Below are 10,493 nucleotides of genomic sequence, written 5' to 3'. Positions count from 1 at the left end.
AGAACAGAACCGTTACTGTTTTCTGAGGATAAAATCTAAATCCGTTTTTATCTGCCCAGGTAGCCAGTCTATTTATTGTTATTTGTATCTGTCGCTCACAAGTAGGTATGCTGGAAGACGTGCATGCTATTTGGAGGTCGTCTACGTAAACTGAGCACATTATGGCTTTTGGGATTACTTTTCCTATGGAGTTTATTTTGATGATGAATAAGGTCGTGCTGAGGATGCACCCGTGGGGTACGCCAGTTTCTTGAATAAAGTTTTTGGAGAAGGTAGCGCCTAGGCGGACTATGAACGTGCGGTTGGTTAGGAAGTTTCACAAACAGCTCAGCATCTTGCCGTGGATACCTAGGTCCGCTAGGTAACGGAGGATACCGAACCTCCACGTGGTATCGTAAGCCTTCTCCAGGTCGAAGAAGACCCCGATACAGTGTTGGTTGTGGATGAACGCTTCTCGGACTGTATTCTCAAAGCGAACAAGGTGATCGGTTGTGGAACATGTCTTTTTAAACCCGCATTGGTGTATATCTAAAGGCTGCCGGGACTGAAGTATGAAGGTTAATCTGATGTTTAGAACGCATTAGAATGATTTTGCTACACTGTAAAAAATATTTATTGAAAAAAACAAATTTTCTGGCAGCTGGCCTGCCAGAAATTTTCTGTTATGCTATGTTTTCGGTTTTTACTTTTTCTGTCATTTTACAGATATTTTCTGTTTTCGACTAACAGAGAATTTCTGTTAAGACGATAGAAATTTTTTGTTATTGTATGTTTTCTGTTTTTACTTTTTCTGTGATTTCACAGGGTTTCTTGTTGGAAATTAACAGAAAATGTCTGTGAGGATGACAGAAATTTTCTGTTTTTACTTTTTTCTGTCATTTCACAGGTTTTTTCGATTTGCTGCTAACAGAAAAATTCTGTGATGTTCCATTTTCTCTTACCATATTTTCTGTCATTTAGCAGCTTTTTTTTCATGACTCACAGAAATTTTCTGTGAAGCTCCATGTTCTGTCATTTCACACACTTTATTTCTTTCACATCATCTTTTAATGACTGACATAAAAACAGATTCAGAACATTATGACTGCTGCCGCATTTCAATAGAATAAAATATTTCACCGCTTTTAAACAATGACAAGCAAAGGCAAGTGAGTATTCAAGAATATTGGAAAATATGCAGTGTTAAACAATGCAATCATGGCTGATATTTTACTATACAGTAATATCTTTCAGCATCACTGCATTAAGTTAAACGGTAGGAGGGTGGCCGAAGAAAAAAAGAAACTTACGTTGCCCTGCCTGCACTACAGGCATACAGTAAAAGCATGGAAAATATGCAGTAATGGCAAGTAAAGTAGAAACGAAACCTGTGCCTTTCTGTCATACAGAATGGCATGATTCACTCTAAAATAGTAATACAATACAATGAATACGACACGAAGTAATAATACCTGAACAATGAACACAACCAGTCACTAAACTAATGGCAAGCATACGCAAAAGGAGAGTATTGGAAAAATATGCTTTGCTCATGACTAGTGCTCCATTAAGCAGCAAGATGAAAGCAGCAGGACATAACGGATGCCATGGGCTGTTTGCCTTACCACAGTTTAACTGCAAAACATTTTTTCACTCCAGTTAGTACGTCTTATCTTGAGACTACAATAACTTTAAAATGAAAAAAGTAACACAGACAAGATAGAAAGTAGTGCTACAATTCATACAACCAGCCACTGAAGTGTAACAGCAAGTATAAGCATAAATAAGGCATCTTAAGCAAATTGTGTCTTGCCTGACACTAGTACGAAATGAAGTGAGATAGAAGCAACAGGACATAAAGTATGCCAAAAGCTGTTTGACTTATCAGTGTAACCATATAACATTGATTCTCTATACATAGTACATCCACTCTTGTGACTACTGCATGATAAGTCATGCCACAGGCTGTTTGGTTTATCACAGCGTACACAAAATATTGATTTAAAAAGTTGTCAAATTTCAGAACAGTTAAAAGTCAAAGTCTTGCATGATGAGGGAAGGAACTTTTGAAGAGGGGCAGTGTTGCTTCTTCTTCGAGTGCTCTGCCTTCGTTCCCCGGACAGGATTCACAGCTCCAATGGTCCTGAAACAAGGACAGAGCATTGTTACTCCTCGGACAGTGAGCATATCTATACTGTCTTCAAAGAATTAATAAACATTGCAAGAAGACTGCACCCCTCCTCCTACCCCAAAATTTAATTCCTTTGTAGCCCACATTTCAGCTTCATTGTGTGCACTAGTGAATATATCCAGTAGTCTTTAGTACTCAGTACAAAACCAGACTTCAAGCCAAAATAAACCTTTCCTAAATGTTCACTAAGATAAGGTTTTTAACAACCATAGTGTTTTGTTACTTGCGTGAAAGCTGCTCACTGAACTCCAACACTAGTTTTTAAAGGGATGCAAAAACAACTCCATGAAACCTGTTGTTCTTGGGAAAAAATTCATTCTGTCTGCACTTTCCCAATTTGTTGCACGCCGCGGTGGCTCAGTGGTTATGGTGCTCGGCTGCTGGCCAGAAAGACGTGGGTTTGATACCGGCCGCGGCAGCCGAATTTCGATGAATGCGAAATTCTAGAGGCCCGTGTGCTGTGCAAATTCAGTGCACGTTAAAGAACCACAGGTGGTCGAAATTTCCGGAGCCCTTCACTACGGCGTCACTCATGGCGTAAGTCGCTTTGGGACGTTAACCCCCAATAAATCGAATCAAACCAACTTGCTGATGTCAGTGTGGCAGCGAAAAAATGCATTTATTGCTGAGAAAACTACATTTAAAAATTTGCCGCTCACTAAATTCAAATTCTGATGTATACGCCGAAAAGGACTTCATGACCACATTTTGAAGTTAGTCGCGGGGCTGCTTAGGGCCTTGTTATCTGCACCCAGAAATCTGACGTGTCAGTAGATTGCAGTCTACTTAGAAAATGAGGCAATGATGACAACACCTGCACTTTGTTTCTTCATTTTATGTAGCTTGTAAAAGCACCATTTCAGTCTCCTTGCAATCAGACAGTAACCTCTCGGCAAAGGCCAACTTCAGTTTCCATTCAATGTTACTTCAAAGCGCTCTCTGACACCAGAGTAGCAATGTCTATGTATACACAGGCCGAATCATCAGCATGCCTATTCTGTGTCACCCGAAAGTACAGCCGTAAGCAAAAATCTTTTGACAGGTAATAAGTAAGTTTGCAGCACATATTGACGTGCTTTGTTTTTACAGAGATTCAGATGCATGACGAGAGATATGCACATTTTAGTGAAGCTGGAATTAACAGAACTGAGGAGAGGCTTATTTGTATTACTAATGCCCAACTAGTGATACGCAAGTCTAAAATGAGGTCTAGTGCTGCAGAGCAAGCTGTTACGTGAATGTGACGTTACCCTCTTAAATCTGCACTCAGCTTCCACTGTCCAAGAATAGTGCAAAGTGCCTGCTGCCCTGAGTAAAAAACTTTTCTGACCACAACCTCAAGCAATAACCCAGCTAAAGACACATGCAGAATGCACACAAAATATTCTCTGTAGGCAGAATCAAAACAAAATTAAGCAATAGCCTCGAATAAAACTTTTCGTTGAGCATTGGAAGTCGCACATTTCAGTGCTGTAGCATTTTCCCCATAAGCCGCTAGTACGGCTCACATGCAGGCCTCAACAATGCAAGTACTAACCGCCTTTTTCAGTATCCTGGCTTATGCTCAGTTTGAACTGGGCTGCAAGGAAAAGGTACTTTCACTATCGCGCATAGCAGTCCTCGAGGCTAGTCAACACAGCTGAGCGTGTCTGTACAGCATCCTGGGCTCCTCACTCCTTCCACATATAAATTCCCCCCTACAGATGCACTTTGGAAGAAATATGTGCGGCTTACAGCGGACCCATCAAGAAAGCTTCATGTCAAATGCAGCAATAACAATGCTGTATCTCTCATCAGCAATCCTCACGTAATTGACTGGGGAGCCAGTTTATTGAGGCACACATAGCGAGGTATGTGCCACAACAATATGCAATGCTGTATGCATTGGTTATCTTGCATAGTCTACAATTCAAGACTGTAGGCTCAAATACCGCAAAAAGGAAGTCTTCCAGTCGACGGCACCAACCAACCATTACGATGTTGTGGTTATTTTGGCTAATTTGTGGTTTATCCTTTCCCTTAGCCAGCTGATGTGATGGATTAGCAAGTGCATGGGAATTAACAATGAAGTCGTCAGAATCATTCAACACCACAGGGGCATTTGCTGCTGCATTCTTCAGTTGTATGCAGCTATAGTCACAATAATAAAGCATTGCCTAACAGTTCACGCTCAAATGAATGCAAATCAAAATACAAAAGAGAAAAAACCCAAACTTCCCATTAGCAGTGAACCTGTCTCCGACAAGCGGGAGCAATGCCAGCCTTAGGGGAGGGTGACCGGTGCAATCGCACAAGACGTCACCAAAATGGGGATGGTGAGTTGCCCTGTGGGTGTTATGCTACATCCTCCCATCCTCTACCCGCCTTCCCTCTGTCCCTTGACCTTCAAAGGAGACATTTCCAGAGCTCTTCAAAATGAGGGAGACAATATGTATGCCTGAAGCATGCCAAAATGAGTGCATAACTCGCTACTGTAGAGGGTTGCAAAGGGTGCATGCACCTTACAGACGCGGCATAGTTTCAGGTGTCGTTTGTTGCGGGCAGGACCATCTAAATGACATTCTTTCCACCTGTAAGCTCTGCTGCGGCAGAAGGGAAAGGGGTAGGGGAGGACAGTTGTGCTTAGAGAGCTTTGTCAGTTCACTGCTTAGCCCTTGTCCCGTCTCAGTTGTGCAGATTCGTTCCATCTTTGAACTTATTACTGCCTTCAGCACGCCCTGTGCATTATCTAAATCGGAACACATCTGACTGTGTCAAGCTTTATTGCATTTAATGGTGGTATGAAATAATGTGTGCACCATTTCTCTCCCTTTTGCATGCTCTGCTCTGTGAGAATTTAGCCCATGGCTAAATCTCATCCAACATGATAGTGGATGCTGCCAGCCAGTGCACTACTGCTGCGTGCAACACTCTTCTCTGCGAAGCATTTGAAAGTTGCATGCCACATATTGTGACTTGTGAGGAGTTTCAAATGGAAGTTTTCCCATTCTTATATCGCCGGCTGTCATTCAGATGAAGTAAAACAAGCCCAGCTCTCCCACAAAATCCCCGAAATATGTTTTCACACCCGGTTGCACGTGCATATATATAGCACTACCATCGCTCGCACCAGTTCACATATATAAGCAGCAAGCTACGCGGCGTGCACCAGCAGCTTGGTGCTTTCGCACTGGTCTTGTAATCTGTCAGCTCTGCTCATAATTTAAGCAAGTTATCACCAGCACTGAAGCGCAGCAGAATGCTTGCTAGATCGAGCGCCTATGCTCTGCACAGCACGCATATTCCTAGATGCACCTATCCGTATTACATAAGAAACATGATGCTAGCTCTTTTTTTATCACCAGATATAATATTCATCTTTAAAATATTTATATTATGCCTCACAGCCATGCAAAAGCAATAGTATGGGGAATTTATTTACAGCGTTGACCTAGGTGACTCGAAGAGATACTCCACCACAGTACACAAGAACATTGTGGAGGAGCAACCACAAAGCAGGAAGCTTGTACAGACCACTTCCGGGCCAACATTGACATTTCTGAGGGGAATACAAGGAAAGTGCCTAGCTTGCTGCTTGGTCTTTCAGGCGGAAATTTGCACATATTGAGTGGTTCGAGCTTAGCATGAGCCAATGGGCCCTTCTCAGCCAATGCCACACACCACACGTGTATTTGGAGCACTGATCCTGGACACGCACTCAGCTTCGACTGAGGGACAGCGGATCGTCGCAAGTAAACAAACCTTCAAGTTCACATAGCGGACTTCAGCGCACAACAGAAAAGCACACATGTGCACCATGCTGCATGGAAATAGCCAGGAATAATTTTGCAGTTCACACACCCGAACCAAGCGACATGTGGTGAACGGTGCAACCGGAAAACATGGTGTTTGTCATGCGATCAAGCAGTTCATTGCACGGAGCTCTCAGATTATGTGCGCCAAACACCAATTGGCCTATTCCGGGCAGTGAGTAAACATTCTTGAGCCCTAGGTATGACTAATCCTCATAGAATTCAAAGGAGAACTACGAGAGTAAATCGAGCAGACTGCCAGGCAAGAATCAAATGGCCGGACTTTGAAAAACACTGTCAGATTTGTCCGATGTATTTGGAAAAAAAATGCTCCGGGTCTACCCAACGTACTAAGGGGAGGAAATGCACCGGGTCCATCCGGCGTACCTTTCACCACAGCCTCCTCTCGCAGTCAGTAGTGAGAGCACACCACACAAAAATTTCACTGCTCTATTTAATAACCCCATTGTGAGTTATATAGACAAAAGACTTAGCAGATGAATGCAATTCCAAAAAATACTGGAGCTAAAGAAGATTATTTTTTGACACAACTCACAAAATTGTTGCTAACGTGAACAAGGAAGCCTCATTGACTTAGTGTGCTCAAAACATTGGTTGCAAAAATGAAGCACTGTGGTTGCAAAGGCTTGTACACTTACACCATGATTCCAGTCATGTTGACTGACATGATAAGTACAAACACCATGCATGACCCGCACTAAACCAGGGTGTCAAGCAAGCTACTTTCTTCCAGTTCCCTGACTTTTCCATGGTTTCCCCGACTATTTAAGTCAAAATCCTCTGAATACTGAACAGACGGGAAAACACAGTGACCAATGGTAATGGACAGTATACATGATCTATTCACAGCAAAAAACTATATACTGAAACTTCAAATGCTGCAATCAAAACAGATTTGCTCTTATTTGAGGCAGCTGATTTCTTCTTGAAGAAAGTCCAGCTTCAATGCGACTTATGAAGCTATCTTTGCATTTTCTGTTCCATTTCTCTAACACAAATGGTTAACATAAACTTTATTCTTCTGAGCATACGTTGTCTCCACTAAGTGTGTTCATATTTCAAATTTTTATTTTAAAGTGCAGAGTATTAAAAATTGGCTTAGATTACAAGACAAATGTGTTTCCACATAATACAGCAATGAAAAGCACCAGACATTGGACAAATATTTAAATATTCATCAATTATCCTATCCGAACACCGATTAAGCACCACAAAATACAAAAACAAAATACAAAATATAGTATACCCTCCAAATAACGCCAGAACCACATCAGCTGCCAGAGCTCAAGATCAAAGAAGCTCCAGCAGCCGTAGTGTAAATGCGATCAAACCATCACAAAGTTCATCGCACAGTTACATTAACACAAGTCCTCGTACTTACTAATAGCGAAAGAATGCTTACAATTTCTGCGAAGTACCATCTACGACGTTAAATCCATCAAATCTGCATGGCGACACATTCAAATCTATCCATAAACAATGGATGGTTACATGGCCACAAAAGGGTTACTGGCATTGCATGTACACATGCACTCCAGTAAACCCTCTCCCCCAGGTGCTGTGCTCCTCTGGGCAAGTATCTATGACCCCTATGAGCAAGCAACGTGTATGACTTCCACCAAAATAGCCATATACTGCTACATAATCTCAGAAGCAATATAGTACCATGTACCCCTTCCAACCCTTTCATATTAGCGATTGGGCACTATGCAATGCAGGTAGTATAGCCATAATCTGTGAAGAAGAGGTTGAAGATCAACTCCACAAAAAATAATTTTATCTGTCTTTCCTTTCCACAGATTTTTTCAGAGCGCTATTTTACCAGCTGCATTAACCAAGCAGCAGCAGCAGGAGCAAAATTTCATTCCATAGCTGATTCGTTGCCTGGGTTCAGCAAACATTTTCTTACTTTTTTAAAAATTGCTTTTGCACTTTGTTAGCATTTTCATAAAAAGGTCTTATGATAAAGTGGTATATACCTACAACTTTTATTATAATAAGGGAGTAATTACTCATTGGCATCCACCCGAGCGCAGCCATACGGCTACAAAGGAAAGCTATACAGCTTTCTCAGAAACTTCGTAGTTAAAGAAAAATTCGTCCTGGTCCGGGGTTCGAACCCACCTTGGGGGATTCCCCTAAATATTTGACCAACGCTGCTCCCACTTCGAGTTATTGATCAATTCGCTCTCGCCCTACCATAAGCTTGCCGTCCTGGTTAGCTCAATTGGCAGAGCGACTGCTCCGGTGAAGCGGTGGTCCTGGGTTCGAACCCCGGACCAGGACGAATTTTTCTTTAACTACGAAGTTTCTGAGAAAGCTGTATAGCTTTCCTTTGTAGCCGTATGGCTGCGCTCGGGTGGATGCCAATGAGTAATTACTCCCTTATTACAAATCTACTCCACCTTGGGGGATTCCCCTAAACATTTGACCAACACTGTTCCCACTTCGAGTTATAGATCAATTCGCTCTCGCCCTACCATAAGCTTGCCGTCCCGGTTAGCTCAATTGGTATAGCGACTGCTCCGGTGAAGCGGTGGTCCTGGGTTCGAACCCCGGACCAGGACGAATTTTTCTTTAACTAGGAAGTTTCTGAGAAAGCTGTATAGCTTTCCTTTGTAGCCGTATGGCTGCGCTCGGGTGGATGCCAATGAGTAATTACTTCCTTATTACAAATCTACTCCACCTTGGGGGATTCCCCTAAACATTTGACCAACACTGTTCCCACTTCGAGTTATAGATCAATTCGCTCTCGCCCTACCATAAGCTTGCAGTCCTGGTTAGCTCAGTTGGTAGAGCGACTGCTCTGGTGAAGCGGTGGTCCTGGGTTCGAACCCCGGACCAGGACGAATTTTTCTTTAACAACGAAGTTTCTGAGAAAGCTGTATAGCTTTCCTTTGTAGCCGTATGGCTGCGCTCGGGTGGATGCCAATGAGTAATTACTCCCTTATTACAAATCTACTCCACCTTGGGGGATTTCCCTAAACATTTCACCAACTTTTATTATCACTGCGTATTTGAGAAGTGGCAAAACCAAAACAAGAAAGGTTATCACAACTCAGTTAACAAACGAGATAGGTACTTACTGCTGTGTGAACTCCAGGCAGAGGCTTGTTTCCTTGGGGTACACAACATTGAAAGCAAACTGCACCAAAAACATGAGCTTGAAAGCCTGGCATGGGTTGGCTGCGTGCATCACTGGCAGGGTGTCGATGCATATGGTGAAGCGCCTCTCAGTAAGGAAACTGCCTCCTGCACAAACAAGTTTTAAATCAGGAATGCTCGCCCGAATGCGGTACCACAGAGTTATACCTTTTGCAATGATGAAAGGAGAACATGGCATGTCCCCGATGTCGTCATCACTGGCAGATCCCTGGCATAAGAAGAAGTTAAATGCGTATAAGAATTGTCTACTAAAGTAGCACCATGTGAAAGCTGCAACCTTAAACCAGTTACAAATAAGGATGAAGCAGAGTATAAGCATAAAGAAGTCATTTCTGCGCTTGCTCAGGCTTTTATTTTTCCCAACAATGCGTGGTGAAATGCTTTGGAGTGTATACAAATAAGCGTCAACCACATATAAAGGCCCTATAAATCAGCATAGGCATTTACAAGTGCTGGGTTATCTACAATACATAAACATTGCACCGTATTAGTCAAATGCAGCCCAAGAACACAGTGTAAATGCCTCTCAAGAGCAAAAGAGGCCCTCCATCGAGTGGTGTCAAGAGACTGTCCTAGCACTGCAGTTAATACGGCCGACCGGTAGTGAATAACCTTGCACCTGCCAGCCCCCTCAAATGTCACACTACTAGGTCACAGGGGAATTATTTAACATAAGTAGAGCGCAGCTTGAGTTTTATCTCAAGCAACCGAGCAAACTGTTTGTAAATGACTGTTTTAAGTAGCATAGTACGAGGTACTAAGGTGCGCAGTCATCGTGATCGGCGCAGTGCTGCGGAAAGTTCGAGCTCCCGTAGTGAATGCTGAATGGTGTACTGTTATCTCGAAGCGCCCATTTAGCGAGTACACGAACTATTTACTAAAGAAGCACCAGAAAAACGCAAGCAGCAGATATCGTATTCAAAAGCCACAGAGCCCAAGCAGACACGCGCGGCACGGTTGTGGGCGGGCGGATGTATTGATGGCAGTGGCTTAACCCTTCGTATCGAGCGGTGGCTCGCGCCTCCAGCCTAGGATTCCACCCCCCCCCCCTTTTTTTAATTTGTATTTTAGTAGGTATAATTTGGCCATCTTTCATAAAGTTACTCCTCCCTTGACCTATTCCACGGGCTGGCCGAAGCAATGCGATTGACATTGGAGGATACGGACTGAGCTCGCGTGTCGAAGGCGCTCAAAAATCTCGAATGTCGGCTCCAATGGCATCAGTGCCATTGAAACACTTCCCTGTGACAGCGCAAGTACGGCATTTGAAACGCGTGTGTAGAAACGTTTGAGCCTGCGTTGACCCGTGCAACGCTATTTCGGCCCAAAGATAAGATCAGTTAAAT

The 10,493-nt window shown here is 43.0% G+C and overlaps 1 non-coding gene across 1 annotated transcript; it reads left to right on the top strand.

Moving 5' to 3' along the window:
• The first annotated feature begins 8,756 nt into the window (after positions 1-8,756).
• TRNAT-GGU (transfer RNA threonine (anticodon GGU)) lies at positions 8,757-8,830 on the top strand. Its single transcript has one exon. It is a non-coding gene; the product is annotated as a tRNA-Thr (tRNA).
• The last annotated feature ends 1,663 nt before the right edge of the window (positions 8,831-10,493 follow it).

This window comes from Amblyomma mixtum, chromosome 5 (genome assembly GCF_055824585.1).
Source record: "Amblyomma mixtum isolate Tamu chromosome 5, ASM5582458v1, whole genome shotgun sequence".
Taxonomy (NCBI): Eukaryota; Metazoa; Arthropoda; class Arachnida; order Ixodida; family Ixodidae; genus Amblyomma; species Amblyomma mixtum.
The sequence above is the reverse complement of the archived record's forward strand: the minus strand, read 5'-3'. Positions and strand labels throughout refer to the sequence as shown.